A 19,528-nucleotide genomic window follows, 5' to 3' on the forward strand; every position below is an offset into this window, starting at 1 on the left:
CCTGGTCGGCACAGTGGCACCAACAGGCACAAGCATGTACATGCTTGCCTTCCAGCGGGTGGGGGGTTCCGATCGGACCCCCTCCCTCTGGCTGCGGCGGTCCGTTTCGCTTCAGGAGCGATCCGGGATGGCTGTTTGTTTCTGGACATCCCCTCTTGATCGCTCCTGGCGAATGAGAAGCTTCCCCTGCCTGTGTAGTGTAAACACAGGCAGGGAGGAAGTGATGTCATTCTCCTCGGGGCGGTCTTTTTGACCAGACTGCGAGGAGAACACATAGTAAGTGCACCAAACACTACACTGACATGTAGGTACACAAATCACCCCTGATCCCCCCCCCCCAGTCACAGTGTCACTGATTGCAGTGATCATTTATTTACTGATCACTGCATTTAGTGTCAGGTGTGAGACAGTAAAAAGTGTCAGGGCAGTTAGTGTTAGGTCCAGGGTAGCCCCCTACCCCCCAAATAAAGGTTTAACCCCGATTTCCCTTAGAGTTAACCCTTTCACCCCCTTTGCCAGTGTCACTAAGCGATCGTTTTTCTGATCACTGCATTAGTGTCACTGGTGCCGCTAGTTATTTTTTATGTTCACCGCCAGGTTTTTATAGTGCTAGGTACCCCCATATAATACCCAATAAAGGTTTTAACCCCCTGATTGCCCCTAGAGTTAACCCTTTCACCAGCAATCACCGTATAAGTGTCACTGGTGATGCTGGATAGCCAGTTAGTTATTTAGGTTCCCCTTCAGGTTTTTATATAGTGTCAGGGACCCCCATATACTACCTAATAAAGATTTGAACCCCCTGATTGCCCCTAGTTAACCCTTTCACCAGTGATCACCGTATAAGTGTTACGGGTGACTCTGGTTAGTTAGTTTGTGTCAGGAATCCGCCCGTTCCGTGCGATCGGCTCTCCGTACGCGCGTTCGTGCCGCGGGTCGTCGTGGGCACGAGCGTCTTCAGACGCGCGCGGGTGCACGTCGTTCGTATGTGCGCACGGTAGCGGGGGAGCGTTAGTACGATTGGCGCCAGTGCCCCTTTTTAAAGGCACAGCTGCGGGGGTTCTGTGCTGTTTCGTCTGCAGCTTGTACCTGAAGTGACCTGCTATTCTGCCTGAACCTTATCTGATACCTGACCCGGCTCCGTCTGACCCTGCTGATCTCTCCTGCTCCGACCCCGGCTTGTTTGACCCTTCTTGGACTGATTCCTGTTGCCGAACCTCTGCTTGTTACCTGATTCTTCTGCTGGCTCCTGCTTGCTTCTGTGTCTGCTACCTCCTCATCCAGAGATTCACCCATCCTGGTCCCACGGTCCGTGGCCTTCTCCACCAGCTGCCTTCTTGCTACAGAGAGCTCCTGCACCAGAGGATCCTCATCTACCTAGCATCTGCTGCTGCACCTGGCTGGATCCTCCTACCCGCTGCGCTCCGGTCTCCCTGTTTCCAGAGAGACTAGAACCAGAGCCGTAAGAGAGGTCCCCTTCCACCAAGTCAGACTCACTACCTGAAGACCCTAACAGTTTGCTTCTTATAGCATCAGGGCACCCACCATTTATTACCCAATAAAGGTTTAACCCCCTGATCACCCGGCGGGTGATATCAATTAGGTTTTAGGGTCAGGGTTTGCGTCGCCTCAGGCAGCTCTAGGTTAGTGCCAGTACCGCTAACACCCACGCGCAAAGCATAAACCTCCCGTAGTGGTATAGCATCTGAACAGATCAATATCTGATCAGATCTATACTAGCGTCTCCAGCAGTTTAGGGTTCCAAAAAACGCATTGTTAGCGGGGATCAGCCCAGATACCTGCTAGCACCTGCGTTTTGCCCCTCCGCCAAGCCCACCCAAGTGCATTATCGATCGATCACTCACTTACAAAACACTAAACACAACTGCAGCGTTCGCAGAGTCAGGCCTGATCCCTGCGATCGCTAACAGTTTTTTGGTAGCGTTTTATATGTAAATCCTGAAGGCAGTGCTTGGTTTTCGGGGTCCTGTACACGGCTAGGCTCCCAAAAAGTCCCCCACATGTGGTATCCCCGTACCCGGGAGAAGCAGCAGAATTTATTTTGGGGTGTAATTTCACTTATGCCCATAGCATGTGTGAGCAATCATTTAGTGACAAATTTGTGCAAAAAAAATAAAAAAATTGTAATATTCCTGCAAACTTGTGGCAAAATATAAAATATTTCATGGACTCAACATGCCTCTCAGTAAATAGCTTGGGGTGTCTACTTTCCAAAATGGGGTCATTGGGGGGGGGGGGGGGTTGTGCTATTTTGGCATTTAATGGCCTTCGAAACTGTGATAGGTAGTGAGGAGTGAAATCAAAAATTTGCGCCCTTAGAAATCCTGAAGGCAGTGATTGGTTTTTGGGGTGCCGTACACAGCTAGACTCCCAAAAAGTCCCACATATGTGGTATCCCCGTACTCAGGAGAAGCTGAATATATTTTGATGTGTGAGCAATATATCATTTAGTGACAACTTTTTATAAACTTTTTTTTTTTGTGTGTCATTATTCAATCACTTGGAACAAAAAAAAAAAATAAAAATTCAATGGGCTCAACATGCCCCTCAGCAATTTCCTTGGGTGTCTACTTTCCACAATGGGGTCATTTGGGGGGGGGGGGGGGGGGGGGTTGTACTGCCCTGCCATTTTTGCACCTCAAGAAATTCGATAGGCAGTCATAAATTAAAAGCTGTGTACATTTCAGAAAATGTACTCTAGTTTGTAGATGCTATAACTTTTGTGCAAACCAATTAATATACGCTTATTGACCTTTTTTTACTAAAGACATGTGGCTGAATACATTTTGGCCTAAATGTATGACTAAAATTTAGTTTATTCGATTTTTCTTCTAACAAAAAGTAGAAAATATCTTTTTTTTTTTTTTTTTTTCAGACTTTTTCCTTTTATATCGTAAAAAAATAAATATCGCAGAGGCAATCAAATACCATCAAAAGAAAGCTCTATTTGTGGGAAGAAAAGGACGCAAATTTCGTTTGGGTACAACATTGCATGATCGCACAATTACCAGTTAAAGCAGTGCAGTGCGAAATTGTAAAAAGACCTCTGGTCCTTAGGCTGACAATTGGCCCGGGGGTTAAGTGGTTAAGCTTGGATTACAAAATTATTTGGAGTTACCAGTGCTAGCGAAGATCAAGACTGAGTACTCTAAGCCCTTGTATACACGGTCGGAGATTCCGTCGGAATGTGTCCTATCGGACCATTTTGTCGGATATTCGACTGTGTGGTCTGCATCAGACTGTTTCCATCGGCATATCCGACGGACCAAGTTTTCCAACTTGCTGGTAAAATTTTCAAACAAAATGCTCCGATCGGACATACTCCGATCATGTGTAGCCTACTCCGATGGACAAAGTGCCACGCATGCTCAGATCAAATTCCTAGACCAAAGATATTGGCTACTAGCCCTGAACGTAGTCCCGTCGTAACGAAATAACGTCATCACATTATGTACAATTGGATTTTTCGACAACTTTGTCCGACCGTGTGTATGCAACATCACTTCCGGAATTAATCCATCAGAATAACTCCACTGTGTGTACAGGGGCTAAGTGAGATCACATATAATTTTATAAAATTATATATATATATAAGTTTTTACAACGTCCTCATCTGTACATTCTGGGGAGTATCTGTGCAGCTTAGGGGGTGACCTGTCTTCCGAATCCGTCTTTGTAATTTACCTGTGTCCCCCCGGAAATATGGAGATTTCCATTTCCTGTTCCTCTAGATGACTGGTTCATGGATTTATGGTCTACCTGTTTCATTAATCTTTCTATCTGTCCCTCCATTGCTTTCTTCTCAGATCTTCTCAGAAGTTTCTCAATTTCTGCCTCCTTTTCTTTATCTCTGTCAGCATAGTCTTGTTTACATTTATGATATTTCCCTTGTAGTTCTTTAATTTGGTGCAAGGCATCATGGAGCCGGACCTCCAGCTCTTCCTGACTCTTTAGATTGTCTGAGTCTACTCTCACCCTGTTGGTTTTTTATTAATAGGGATTCTATTTTTTTCTGCTTTTATCTTTTACTTTGGTGTGAGTGGTGAATAATTATTTTTTACTGTGAGGGGTTAGCTCGGCAGCGGGTGTGTGTGACCCCCTGGATGGGTTCACAACACAAAATCAGGCACAGCAGACAGCGTTGTAGGTGCAAAAAAACAAAAGATGCGGTTTATTTATGCTACATGCAGTGATACATATAACAGCCAAACAAAAATAAAACATGAAAATAAATCCTGGTCAGCTTGACCTCTAACTACACACTTAGATTCCCTGTCTAACAACAGAGCAGCCTTGTGCTGCCCCAGTCCCTGTCCCTGTTGTAGAGGTTTGCCACACAGGCGTTAACTCACCGCACAGAACAGGTGTCACACTCCCCAGTCTATACAACACAAAAACTGGTTCCAGGATGGAGCATCTCCCTAAGCATGCTGGGGTTTTTTGTAGAGGTCTTAATGAGCCCACTTACTTCAGCTGGGCTCATTAACTCTTCCCCTCTAATTGTAAAGGTCTGCATAAAGCCTGAATCTAGGGCACACATATTTCCCATCCTGGATACAACCAGGTGACTTTACCTGCGTGCTGCCACATACCCCCCCCCCCTCTTGTTTCAACCTTGGGGTTGTAACACAAGCAGTCAGACACGCATGTATCCGAGACAAAGCATCCACATTCCCCATTTTAACACCAGGGCGTTGCTTAACTGTAAAGTTAAATTCTTGTAGGGCCAGGAACCACCTATTTACCCTTCTATTGGTCTCCTTGTTTTGAGCCATCCACTTTAAAGGAGCGTGATCAGTCACCAGGTCAAAGTGCCTACCTAGCAGATAGTACCGAAGGGAATCTAGAGCCCACTTCACTGCTAAACATTCCTTCTCAATCGTGGCGTAATTTACCTCATGGGACTTCAACTTCCTGCTGAGGTAAATGACTGGGTGCTCTTCCCCGTTCCAGACCTGGGATAACACTGCTCCTAACCCAACGTCTGATGCATCAGTTTGTACCACGAAGTCCTTAGAGAAGTCTGGTGAGTACAACACTGGCTGGCTACATAAGGCTGTTTTTAAGGACTGAAATGCTTCTTCAGCCTCTGGGGACCATTTAACCATGACCGACTCTTTCCATTTTGTCAGGTTGGTGAGGGGCACAGCCTGAGAAGCAAAATGGGGAATGAATCGTCGATAATAGCCAGCGATTCCCAGAAAGGCTCGTACCTGTTTCTTGCTGTTGGGACGTGGCCAACTCTGTATGGCCTCGACTTTATTGACTTGGGGTTTTATCACCCCCCTCCCAATAGTGTACCCAAGATATTTGGCCTCCTCCTGTCCAATGGTACACTTCTTTGGATTGACCGTAAATCCAGCTTCCCGGATAGAGTCTAGGACTGCTTGTACTTTTGGCAAATGTGAGACCCAGTCTGTGCTATGGATAATCACATCATCCAGGTAAGCTGCAGCATATTTCTGATGGGGCCTCAGAATCTTATCCATTTTCCGCTGGAATGTTGCCAGTGCATTCTGTAACCCAAACGGCATTCTCTTATATTGGAGTATATCTGGGGTTACAAACGCAGTTTTCTCCTTGGCCGACTCGGCCAGGGGAATTTGCCAATAGCCTTTGGTGAGATCAAGAGTTGTCATATATCGGGCTGTTCCCAGCCGGTCAATCAACTCATCTATACGCGGCATGGGGTAGGTGTCAAGTTTTGTAACTTTATTTAATTGTCGAAAATCGTTACAAAACCGCCAGCTCCCATCAGGTTTGGGCACTAGTACGATAGGACTGGACCAGTCACTCTGGGACTCCTCTATCACACCCAATTCCAACATCCTTTGAACCTCCCCACGTATTGCCTCCCGTCGGGCCTCTGGTATTCTATAAGGTTTTAGTTTTAGCCTTTCTCCTGGCGGGGTGATAATGTCATGCTCTACGCCAGTTGTTTGTCCCGGAAGCTCAGAGAAAATCTCTTTGTTACGAAGTACAAACTCTTTAACCTCCTGTTGGGGTTTCGATAAGGTGTCTGCTATTCCAACCTCAGGAACTAAGCAATCAGGCTGTACTTGTGACAAAGTCTCTGCGACTAGGGATTCCCTATCCCTCCAGGCTTTCAGCAGATTGACGTGATAGATCTGCTCCGGCTTTCGCCTTCCTGGCTGTCTAACCCTGTAGTTCACCTCACTAATTTTTTCAATTACTTCATATGGACCTTGCCATTTGGCCAGAAATTTGCTTTCAACCGTAGGGACTAGCATCAAGACCCTATCCCCCGGGGAAAAAGTATGGGTCTTGGCCCCACGGTTGTACACTCTCTGCTGTGCTAACTGCGCTTGGGTTAAATGTTCCTTTACGATTGGCATTACCTGTGCAATTCTGTCTTGCATCAGGGCGACATGCTCAATCACGCTCCTGTGAGGAGAACTCTCATTTTCCCAAGTTTCCTTGGCGATATCCAGCAGCCCTCTTGGGTGTCTCCCATAGAGCAACTCGAAGGGTGAGAAACCCGTAGAGGATTGGGGTACCTCCCTAATGGCAAACATTAGATAGGGTATTAGACAGTCCCAATTCTTTCCATCTCTATCCACCACCTTCTTTAACATTTGTTTTAGGGTTTTGTTGAATCTTTCAACCAACCCGTCTGTTTGGGGGTGATACACAGATGTACGCAATTGCGTCACTTTGTACAACTTGCATAATTCTTTCATAACCCGGGACATAAAGGGTGTACCTTGGTCCGTAAGCAGTTCCTTACAAATACCCACGCGGCTAAAAACAAGAGATAGCTCTTTGGCTATGGTTTTGGCCGAGGTATTTCGGAGAGGAATTGCTTCCGGATAACGGGTGGCATAGTCCAATATAACCAAAATGTACTGATGGCCCCTGGCGGACTTCATTATCGGACCTACCAAATCCATTGCGATCCTTTCAAAGGGGACCTCAATGATAGGAAGAGGTACCAGCGGGTTACGGAAATGTGGCATAGGTGCCGACTTCTGACACACAGGGCAGGAGGAACAATAATTTTCTATTTCCTTCATGACCCCAGGCCAATAGAATCTCTGCAATACCCTCTCTCTGGTTTTCTCTGTCCCCAGATGACCTCCCAGAATGTGCCCATGAGCCAATTCTAACACCAACTTCCTGTAAGGTTTGGGCACTACAAGTTGCTCAATGGTTTCTTCTGCCCTTTGAGCCACTCGATACAGCAGGTCCCTTTCCATAGTGAAGTAAGGATAAGGGCAAGTCTTATCTGGGTTCACTAACTCACCATCTATTTTCACCACATTTTCCCGTGCCTTTATTAGGGTGGGGTCTTTTAACTGTTCTGTGGCAAAATTTTCCCTGTGAACCTCAAGATCCGAAAACTCCACAGACGGCATGTTTTCATCTGAGGATGTTGGCTCCCCCCCAGTTTCTCGAGTTTCCCCCGCCAATACCGACAAGGGAAATTCAGGAGAGTCCTCACCACTCCCAGAGGAATTCTGGTCATCTTCCTGGTTTATAGGGGCACCAGTGGGGGGCTCAGGACAATCCCAGAGTTCCCAGAATTTTGGAAAATCCCTTCCCACAATAGCATCATGTGGTAAGTGAGACACTAACCCCACCTGATGAGAGAGGTTACCTTTGGGGGTCTCAAAAAACACTGAAGTTACAGGATACTCTCGGGTGTCCCCATGCACACAAATAACAGCCACCCTGTTCCTCCCAGAGACCTCTGTAGTAACTAATTCAGCTTTTATCAATGTTACCAGGCTACCTGAATCCAGCAACACATCAACATTTCTACCATTAATACACATTTTACATAAATGTTTCTCAGGTCCCCGAATGGCAGTGCATGCAACTGTCACAAACAGCGACTGACGTCTCTCCCTTATAAAGTCACATTGCATAGGCTCATCCACAACGGGGCAATTGGCTGCAATATGTCCCTCTTGCCGGCAGCGGTAGCAAATAATCTTTTTCGCTGTCTCTTGCAGCATGGGCTTCCTGGGCGGCTCCCGCCAGACCTTAGGTAGAACTCCCACCCTCTCACTCTCTCCACCCTCACCCCTTGGAGTCATCTTACCCGCCACTGGGAATGATCTGGTCTTAGGGGGGAAAGTCCATGAGTCCCTGGAAGAGGTGGTCAGGTTCTCTGTAGCCAAGTACCTCTCAACCAGATCCACAAGTTTATCTGCATTTTCTGGGTCTCCATGGCTTACCCATTTTTGGATGGCAGTAGGAAGAGCTCTCAGGAAACGATCCATAACACGTTCCACAATGTTTGGTGCGGTCAAAGTCTCTGGCTGCAGCCACTTCCTGCTCAGGTGAATGAGATCATACATTTGAGACCTGGGGGGTTTTCCAACCTGAAAAGTCCAATTATGCACACGCTGAGCCCGGACGGCCAGGGTGACACCCAGCCGTGCCAATATTTCTGTTTTTAGCACCACATAGTCTTTTGCTTGGTCAGGCTCTAGGTCATAATTAGCTTTCTGCGATTCCCCAGTTAACAGAGGGGCCACCAGTCCAGCCCATTGCTCCTTAGGCCACTTTTCCCTTTCAGCAGTCCTTTCAAATGTGGTCAAAAACACCTCCGGATCATCCTCTCCAGTCATTTTTGTCAATAAACGGCTCACACCAAAGGATGCGGTATTATTGTAACCACTTGCTTCATTGGTCTGCGGACGTTGCTGTATTAAAGAGGAAGTAAACCCTTCCAAACAACTTGGACCTATAGGTAAGCCTAGATTAAGGCTTACCTGTAGGTCCAAGCAATATCTCCTAAACCTATATGGTTTAGGAGATATTTGCTCGAAAATGGGCACCGCTGTCTACGGCGCATGCGCCGTAGACAGCGGCGCGCAGGCGCACTAAATGCGGCAAATCCAAGAATGGATTTGCCTAATTTGTCGACTCCCGTGCGCATGCGCGGGAGTGACGTCATCGCGGCTTCGCCGTATGGCAGCGGCGGAGCTGCGAGACGCGACTCCTGTGCGCATGCGCGGGAGTGACGTCATCGCGGCTGCGCCGCTGTGATTCGTCGGAGCTGCGAGACGCCACCAGCAACATGGATGCGGCGGACTACAGGGGACAGCGGCGACTTCGCTGGCTCCTGTGTCAGGTAAGTGACACATAATGAGCTACTATGCGATGCATAGTAGTCCATTATGCTTTACCTTTGCAGGGAAAAAAAGAGGAAGTAAACCCATCAGGGTTTACTTCCTCTTTAATATCTCTATTTTCTGTTGAAAATTCTGCTCTTGTTTCTGCAATAGGTCTATAAAGCGGGCTTCAGATTGCTGCTGTGCTTGTTGCTGAGCTTCCAGGCTCTGCTGGTGAGCTTTCTGCTGGGCTGCAAGGCTCTGTTGTTGAGCTGCAAGGCTCTTTTGTAAAGCTGCATTTGTTTGCTGCTGATTTGCATTTGCTTGCTGCTGGTTTGCATTTGCTTGCTGCTGGTTTGCATTTGCTTGCTGCTGGTTTGCATTTGCTTGCTGCTGGTTTGCATTTGCTTGCTGCTGGTTTGCATTTGCTTGCTGCTGGTTTGCATTTGCTTGCTGCTGGTTTGCATTTGCTTGCTGCTGGTTTGCATTTGCTAGAGCCAGCTGTCTCAGTATCTCCTCCATGCTGGCCTTTAAAAAAAATTGAAAAAAAAAACTGCCAAAATTCTCCACCAATTGTGAGGGGTTAGCTCGGCAGCGGGTGTGTGTGACCCCCTGGATGGGTTCACAACACAAAATCAGGCACAGCAGACAGCATTGTAGGTGCAAAAAAACAAAAAAGATGCGGTTTATTTATGCTACATGCAGTGATACATAGAACAGCCAAACAAAAATAAAACATGAAAATAAATCCTGGTCAGCTTGACCTCTAACTACACACTTAGATTCCCTGTCTAACAACTGAGTGCAGCCTTGTGCTGCACCAGTCCCTGTCCCTGTTGTAGAGGTTTGCCACACAGGCGTTAACTCACCGCACAGAACAGGTATCACACTCCCCAGTCTATACAACACAAAACTGGTTCCAGGATGGAGCATCTCCCTAAGCATGCTGGGGTTTTTTGTAGAGGTCTTAATGAGCCCATTTACTTCAGCTGGGCTCATTAACTCTTCCCCTCTAATTGTAAAGGTCTGCATAAAGCCTGAATCTAGGGCACACGTATTTCCCATCCTGGATACAACCAGGTGACTTTACCTGCGTGCTGCCACAATATATATATTTTCTACACACATATATCGTAAGAGTTAGATTACAGAATATACACCAATTGCTTAAAACTAGGCTGACTCGTTTCACGGATAAACTCTTCATCAGAGCCTTGAACACAGGGACAAAGTCTGTACAAGCAGATAGACCGACATGATCAACAAGGAGAGGAGTGGCTAGTAGGGGGATGTATCATGTGATGAATGATTGGTTCTCATCGCAGTGCCCTATGGGGTGTAGCAAGATTTTTTTTTTCCCTCCTAGTAAAGGCCAGTCAAGTATACCTGTCTCCAGAGCTTTGTGGGGGAGCTGCAGCCTGCAATTATCATCAGGGGTCAGGGGACTGTGGTATCTGTGGGGGTGGGAGATGAACTTTGTCTCCCACCAAAGTATTGTTAAATGCCTAGAGCGGTTTGTGTTTGTCACTATCAACATCTGGCACGAACCATCCGACCATGAATTCGGGGGGCCCTCCTGGATCTGGGAGCCTGGGGACCATCCATAAGCTAGACCACATTTAAATTTTGTAGTTGCAAGCCAAAAGAACACGTTTGAATGCTTCCGAGTACGCGCTCTAGATCAGCCGTTTTCCGCCAGTGTACCCAAAATTCCTAAATATTTACCACAGATGTATACAAGCCAGCAGGTGGAGCAAGCAGCCTACCTTTTAGTTGAATAAAGCCACAGGTTTTCATTGTGCACCATTATGACCTTCTAGCCACCGGCGTCCTAACAACCAATAATCCTCCACCGGCCCCTCTCTGTAAGAGCTGGGGGTTACATTAGTTTAGTGATGAAGAAAAGCTGAGGAAGAGAAACTTTGGATTATTAGTCAGTACCAGTGTGCAAAAGTGTATTGGATTTGGAAAAATATCACACCCAACGGTGACTGTCTTGCGTGTCTGGATGACAATGTATTATATAAAACAAGTAGAATTATGTTTTAGGTCTTAAAATGGGGTGCCCTGAGACTTTTCATAATTTTTGAGGGTGCCTTGACTAAAAAAAAAAAAAAGGTTTGAGAAGCAATGCTCCAGAAGATCACCATTACTGTGAATATACTGTAGTGCAGGCATATGCAATTAGCGGACCTCCAGCTGTTGCAGAACTACAAGTCCCATGAGGCATAGCAAGACTATGACAGCCACAAGCATGATACCCAGAGACAGAGGCATGATGGGACTTGTAGTTTTGCAACAGCTGGAGGTCCGCTAATTGCATATCCCTGCTGTAGTGTATAGGAGCTTGTTGTTGCTTATAAAAGCCACAAGATGTCCCCATTGTCTGCAGGATGAGCTCTTGTGAGTAGAAAAGAAAAACTTGTATGAACTTGTCTGCCCATTTTCTTAGGTTGATATTATTATGAACAGAGCTGGTACAAGGCAGGGGCGGGAGGGGCACTTGCCCTGGGCGGAGTCTTTTGAGGCTGGAGGTGTGACACCAAATTGCAAGCTACACAATTCACTGATCCACCAAATCACTGCTGTTATAGTGCTCAAACTCAGTAGCTTTGCTGGGGGGTGGAGGGTGCTGGGGGTGACACTCACCAGAGGGGTGACGACATCAAGGAAGCTGGCAGTTGTAGCGCGTGCTGTCAAGGCCCCTCCCTCAAACCCCCATCAGTGAAGCGATGACAGAGCCAGCAGGCTGCAGCTCAGCTGAACTCAGGCAGCACTGTTGTGACAGGGGAGAGGCGAGCTGCAGGCTGTCAGAATGTTTCCCCCGCTCGCCCCCTTCTCCTGTTGGCAGTGCAGGAGAAGAGAGAGCGGCTCTCATTAACCAGCGCCAGGGGCTTCCATTTACAAATGGCCACTCAGTGTCCCTGCTGCTGTGGCTTTGATTCTCAGCCACAGCGTCGTTAGTGAAAATATGCTGGCTGATAACATCCTGTGGCTAGTTGATAGGACCACTGGGATCCCAGCAACCAGATGTTTGCCCCGCCCCCAGGCTCTGGTCTTCAGAGTAAGGTTGGATTCACACCTATGGAGTTTTAGTGCTTTTTGCAGATTTGCACTACAGATCGTGTTCCATAGGAAACCATGTTAAATGGACTCTAGTGCAAATCCACAAAATGCAAAAAGCACTAAAACTGCATAGGTGCAAATCCAGCCTAAGAGGAGAATTTTCTCCTGCAAACGTGTCTGATCCCAGTGCAACAGCTTCTTTCTGTATGTCCTGTAGCTGCACTGAGAAGAAACAAACCATGATATAAGTAGGTTCTCTGAAGACCCTGCTCTAAAGGGGATCTCCGGGGACCCTGCTCCAAGGGAGGATCTCCGGGGACCCTGAGCTAAGGTGGATCTCTGCGGACCCCAATATAATGAGGGGAGAATCTGGTATCACTGATGTAAGGTGGTAATCTGGGGTCCCTGAGGTAAAAGGGGGAACGTTAGGGACTCTAATGAAAGGAGGAACTCTGATTCAAGAGGGGTACTCTTGTGACCATGATGTAAGGAGAGGACTTTGGGGATCCTAATGGAAGGGGTGGGGGGGGGGGAACTATGATGTAAGGGGGAACACTAGGGGCCCTGATGTGAGAGATTATTGAGGGACTTTGTGAACTCTGGGGACCCTGATATAAGGGGGTAGTACTGCTGTACTACCATGACAAAATCATGTGCATTGCACACAGCTGTGGTGCAGAGCCACAGAACTGCATTCATTGCGTCCATTGGAGGCCACACCCATTAAAAGTGATATGCTGTTTAAGTTTTGCTGTGGCACGTATACAGCCATGAACAGGAGTTAGTGTAAAGGTCTGGGGTAGTAAAGACATGGCTAGACTGCCTGGTTTTACTAAACCCTGGCTGCACCTTTGAATGAAGCCATATTCCCTCAGAGCTACATAGAGCCCCCCTCCTTCAAAACACCACCAAATCACACCACAGACACTGCACTGTTTTTCCTTCCAGTGATACCACACATTCAGGGGCATTTTCCCTCACAACTAATGCTGGGGAATTTTTTTCCACACCATTGTGAGCCCCACATTTAATTGCAGGATATAATGTGTACCACTATTAAACTGCATGCATCGCAATTTATCACTTCAAAAGGCCACAAGATGTCCCCATTGTCTGCAGGATGAGCTCTTGTAAGCCAACAAATTCATATGAACTCTCCAAGAATGCTCTAGCTTGACATTACTGTGACTATACTTTTTATTTGCTGTTGTAGTGTAAAAACTATGACAAATGAAGCAGTTTCACTGGCTTAGTAATTGCCACAGCCATTTCATTGCAGTAAAAATGTGAACTGTTGGGAGGACTGGATTTGAGAAATGCTGCTTTAGGTTACTATTACTGTGAAGGTAGCTTATAAGAGTATGCTTTTGCTTATAAAGGCTGCAAGATAAGCTAACAAACTCCTATGAACTTGTCTGCGCATTGTCATCATTTGCCACTACTCTGATTACCCAGTTTATTTGATCTTGTGGTTGCAAACCAATGCACAAAAAAATTATTTTAAAAGAAAAGTGGTGGAAAGGCAAATCTACTTTGCACTAGAAGTGCAAAATACAAGTGCAGAGTGCACATTTGCCTTTAGTAAATAACCCTCATTGTCTGCAGAATGAGCTTACAAACTCATTCATATAAATGCACCTAAGCATGCTCTCTAGATTACCATTAAAGGTGCATAGTATATAGGTTACTTAGGCCACAAGCTGTCCCCAGTGTCTGCAGGATGAGCTATTGTAAGCAAACAAACTCATGTGAACTTGCCTGAGCATGCTCTAGCTTGTCATTACCATGCATACAACTTGTATTTGATTTTGTAATGTCAAAACAATGACACATGAAACCCACTGTGTCTTTAGATTAATGAGCACTTGCAGACTCCTATGCATGCTTGTGAGCATGCTCTCTAGATTACCATTACTGTGAATGTAGTTTATATGAGTGAATGTAGTCCATATGAGTATGGTGTTGCTTAGAAAGGCCACAAGATGTCCACATTGTCTGCAGGACGAGCTTGTGCAAGCTAACAAACGTGTATGAACTCATCTGAGCATGCTCTGTTTTGCTATGAATACAGTTTGATTGTGTAGTGTCCAAAAAATAGAAAAAAAAAAAAAAAAAAAAAAAGCCCACATTGTCTGCAGAATACTGAGCTCTTAGTAACTTGAAAATTCATATAAATGCTTCTCAGCATGCTCTCTAGATTAATATTAGATTGTTGTTGCTTAGAAAGGCCACAGGATGTCCCCGTTATCTGCAGGATGAGCTTGTGTAAGCTAACAAACTCATATGAACTAATCATAGCATGCTCTATTTTGCCATTACTATAAACAGACATTTTATCTTATATTGTAGTGTCCAAACAATGAGAAAAGAAACCCACATTGTCTGCAGACTACTTACTAATTCATATGAATGAATCTGAGCATGCTCTCTAGATTACCATTCTTTTAAATATAGTTGACATGAGATTGTTGTTGCTTAGAAAGGCCACAAGATGTCCCAGTTGTCTACAGGATCAGCTCTTGTAGGCAAACCATCTCATGTGAACTCATCTGAGCATGCTCTAGCTTGTCATTACTATGAATACAGATTTATATTTCATATTGTAGTGTCAAAACATTGACAAACAAAGCCCACTTTGTCTGCAGATTAATGAGCTCTTACAGACTCCTATGAATGCTTCTGAGCATGCTCTCTAGATTACTATTGCAGTGAATATAGTTGACATAAGGTTGTTGCTTAGAAAGGCCACAAGGTGTCCCCATTTGTCTGCAGGATGAGCTCTTGTAAGCAAACCATCTCATAAGAACTTGTGGGAGCATTACTATGAATATACAACAGTTTATTTGATTTTGTAGTTGCAAAACAATGCAAAAAAAGTGCATTGTCTGCAGATCAATGAGCTCTTACAAAACTCATATGAATGCATCTAAGCATGTTCTGTAGAATGATTACCATTATTGTGTATAGTTTAGAAGAGCTTGTGCTTACTTAGAAAGACCACAAGATGTCCTCATTGTCTGCAGGATGAGCTCTTTTAGGCAAACCAACTCGTATAACTTGCCCGAGCATGCTTTCAATTGCCATTACTATGCATACAGTTCCATGTTGTAGCTGCAAACCAATGCCGACAGAAACCCTCACTGTCTGCAGAATAAATACTCTTGAAAAAGTAGCAAACTCCAAAAGTTTCTTATATGCAGCATGCTTGAAGAAAATTACTTTGGTACTGGGATATGTGGAGCCTTCAGCTCCATTTTGCTTTTGATTGGCCAGACACAGAAAAAAAAAATAGCTAATATGCAGCCCAATGTCTGCTTCCAAACTTTCCCTCTGCAGGCATGATGGCAAACTAGTCTCAGTTCTCCATCACACTCTGCCCATTTAATGACAAATCATTTCACAAATGTGGGCAGAACCATCTGAAATGGTCACATGTTAATAATGTCACCAACACTGGTGCAAATGCTTGCCTGAGTTGGGTGTGAGTATTTAAGAACTACCCACAGAAAAGTTCCAATAGTTATTTTAACTTAAAAGTATCGAAAGCACAGCCATGAAACTAGCATTGCTCAAGAAGCATAAAACAAAACTAAGTTTTATCTTTTTTACTTAAATGTATAGCCAAAGTGTGTGTGTGTGTGTGTGTGTGTGTGTGTGTGTGTGTGTGTGTGTGTGTGTGTGTGTGTGTGTGTGTATGTGTGTATTTTTTTTTTTTTTATAGAATATTTTATATATACAGTCCTCTGTAGTCAGATCAATTGGATGAAAAATGCTCTGAGAAAACAATACACAACAGTCCTAAAATGGTACAAATATGTGAAAACTTACAGCTGGGTTCACAATGCAGCATGGATTGGCTCGCAGCAAGGGTGCATCCCCTGTTCACCATTTCAAGTTTGATTATTATCATAATGTTTGGCTGAATTCAAACCTGAAACCAGACCAGAAGATACACAGGACTCCTGTGCAATTCACTCTGAAGATGTATGAACCTATAACAATGGCACAAAACATAATTCAACAATAAAAAAGAATTTTCCCAAACAAGCTAGAGGGAGGTGGAAAAATACCTTAACCCAATGGTCATCAACCCTGTCCTCAGGGCCCACTAACAGACCAGGTTTGCACAGTAACTGAAATACATCACAGGTTATATCATTTGCTGCTCAGTGATTGCAGTATTCTAGTCTGCATCTCCCCAAGGTAATACATAAAACCTGGCCTGTTAGTGGGCCCTGAGGACAGGGTTGATTACCACTGCCTTAAAATGTTCAGAGAGAAAAAAGCCAAGTCATTGGTCTTTTGCAATCTTGGCAGATACAAATCTGGACACAAAACTGGTGCTTTGATTCAAAGTTTTTCTTTGCACATCTGTAGATCTTGGGAAAGGTGTTCATTTTTTTTTTTTTTTTGCAATAATCCTGTGAGATGAGAAAAACGTTAAATACTTTTGCAACAATGTAGGGCACAAACATTGAATTAAACTGCATGCAAAACAGGTACAGTGTTTCTCAACTCCAGTCCTCAAGGTGGCTCCATAGATCATGTTTTCAGGATTTCCCTCAGATGAAACGGCTGTAGTAATTACCAAGACAGTGAAACTGATGAAATCACCTGTGCAAAACAATGGAAAGCCTGAAAACATGACCTGTTGGGGTGCCTTGAGTTGCGAAACACTGGTTTTGTGAATGTCAGGAACCTCTAGCGCTCCTACTCTCCATTCCAGCATCCTGGTTTTGGCTATTGCATTCTCCTTGTTTGTCCACCAGCAAGGTGGTTAATGTGTCCAGTCTCTGGGTGGAAACCAAGCCTGTTATAAGCCAGATACACATGGTAGGTAGCACAGGCATGCAACTGAAAATGTCATTCCTGACTAAGCTCCCTGTCTATTCTGCTAGCTAAGAGTTTCCTGTGTGTGAACTTGGACCGGATATTGGACTATTATCAGAACTCTGCTTGTCTTTTACCCGGACTGTCATAGAACCACTCTACCTGTCTCCCAACTGCAAGTACCTTTTTGCTTTGCTCGGTTTGCACTTGCCCTGGCATGATGGCCAGGCACTATAGCATTGTGTCTATGGCTTGGGGGCAACTGAGTACTGGTAGGCCTGCTTGCCTTATGGAAAAAGGGGCTACTATAGGTGAAGAACAAGTAGCAAGCTATAGTGTCTGACCACCTGTGTTTCAGGTAAGCACGGCAGTGAAGCTTTACTCAACTCTGTCCTAGAGATTTTAATCAAATGGATTGGATATGATACAATTTCTCTCATTTCCTAACAATGGAGTAGGAAGAAAAATTTGACTGGACAAAGCAAGGAGACATGGCCCAAGAGAACAATAAACACAGGTGCCAACATTTTTAGCTTGTCTATAAAACAGTTAAAATGGGCTTACTACTTTAAGGACACTGTGCTTCTATAAACTTACAAAGGACGTTCTGCCTAGTGGCTCTACTATGGTTCTCCCTAGGTTCCAGGGTCAGCCGGGAGAAACTGCTCTGAATTATTTGTTGAGCGGCTCACTGGAGAGCCTCCTGTCCTGATGGGTCTATTTAAGGCACTTCAGATCTACTAGGAGCCTAGCATTATTTTGATATGCATTTTCTGCTAAATCGCTTCAGGATAGATTTTACATGGCCTTTCCTTTAAGCCATTACAGCAAGCAGATTGGTATTCAGTTTAAATTGTATACAGCAGTCCTAGCCCTAAACATGTACTATTGCTGCAAGCCTAACCTGTAAGGTGCATGACAATTTGCGACCATCTACAAAGTGGTAACTGCCTAATGCCTCAGCAAGTTCCTATGGAGTGAACACGTTGGCTGGGTGGTTTATAGAGAATATGATTAGAAAAGTGAAAATATGAGTCAGCCTGGGTTAGGGTCTATAGTAGATGGCAAGTACTTCCATTTTCAGGCCTGTTTATAAAGCAGCTGGTCATTGAAGCTGGTTGATGGATGTTTTGCTATCAGTGATCACCTACCTGGATCCTGGCTGGAAGCCTCCTTATTCTGACTTTAACCTGTTGGGTGAGCTGGCCTGAAAAAGACTTTAGTTATTGCATCTACTGTGGCTAGAATACTGAAAGGTAGCCCAAAAACACTGTGTGGTTCTGATGAGAAGAGGTGCTTGTGGTGTTTTGAACTGTCCCTAAAGACAAAGTCTGTCAAAGTTGAACTGTCTCCTAGCCATCTGTTTACACCTCAGATCATGACTCCCATATACACCTTTTTTATTTTCACACACTTTACTTACTCTGGAGCCTATTGGAACGTCCCCTTTTTTTTTTCTCCCCATTGAAGTTCCATTTGGACATCTCCAGGTTCTTCATTTCTGTAGGAAATGTGTTTTTAAAGAGTTTATATATCTGAGCCTCAATCTTTACTCTCCGATGTTGCGGATAGTTACCATCACTTTCTGTACTGGTTGAACTCTTGTTCTGTCTTAGATATTTTAGCAGTACACTGAGGGAACATTCCCTAAGAATGGTACATCTTAAGTAGATATTTTCTCTGGCGGAGTGATATCTTCATTCAGTACATGGGGGGGCATGCAAAAAAATAAAAAAAAATAAAAATGTTTTATGTGTTTGCAAGGCCCAACAATGGCAACAACCTATTACTGCTAAAAATCTTGTGATCTGATAATGGTCAACAAAGACGAAACTAAATAAGCCATTGTTTCTCACAGCTCTTTGGGAAAAAAAACACCTAATATTAAGGAGATGTAGAGGTAGTACAGAGGGGGGGGATCAGCAACCTGTGGATCGCAAGACAGGTGACTGATAGATCATGGTCTAGGCTTGCTGGACCCCCCATCCCAGAGCATCGTACCGAGTGCAATGCCGAGGGACTACTTGTAAAGTTGGAGCTGTAGTAGGGAACGAGAGCCACATAAGCTGATACTTCCTCTGTAATGCTGCATCATGTCACATGTGGAGTGACAGCAACTGGACTCTACCTCTTGACCCTACTAGCAGTCTCCAGAGCGGTGCCAACAACACGAAACAAGAGATCTGTGTCAGTGTGAAGCAATACACTGAGCATTATGGTATAAGACTGCTTTCACACTGATGTGCTGTGGTTTACCCACACAGCGGGTGCAGTACATTGTACCTGCAGCTTTCCTGTGCTTAGCCATAGACTTATAATCATGTGGGTTAGGAACACTTTCTGAAAGCACACTTAAGCTACTGAATGCAGAAGTTTTGCTTTCAGAAAGTGCAATACACCCGCAGGATAGAATGGTAGTCTATGGCAAAGTGTAGCTAACCAAGGAAAGTTGCAGATGCACTTCACTTGTGGTGCAGGCAAACTTCAGGACATCAGTGTGAAAACGGCCTTCTAGGGCTCTCCAGAAA

The sequence above is a fragment of the Lithobates pipiens genome, unplaced genomic scaffold (assembly GCF_037356315.1).
Source record: "Lithobates pipiens isolate NorthernLeopardFrog02 unplaced genomic scaffold, aLitPip1_a1.2 Scaffold_28, whole genome shotgun sequence".
In the NCBI taxonomy this organism is placed as follows: Eukaryota; Metazoa; Chordata; class Amphibia; order Anura; family Ranidae; genus Lithobates; species Lithobates pipiens.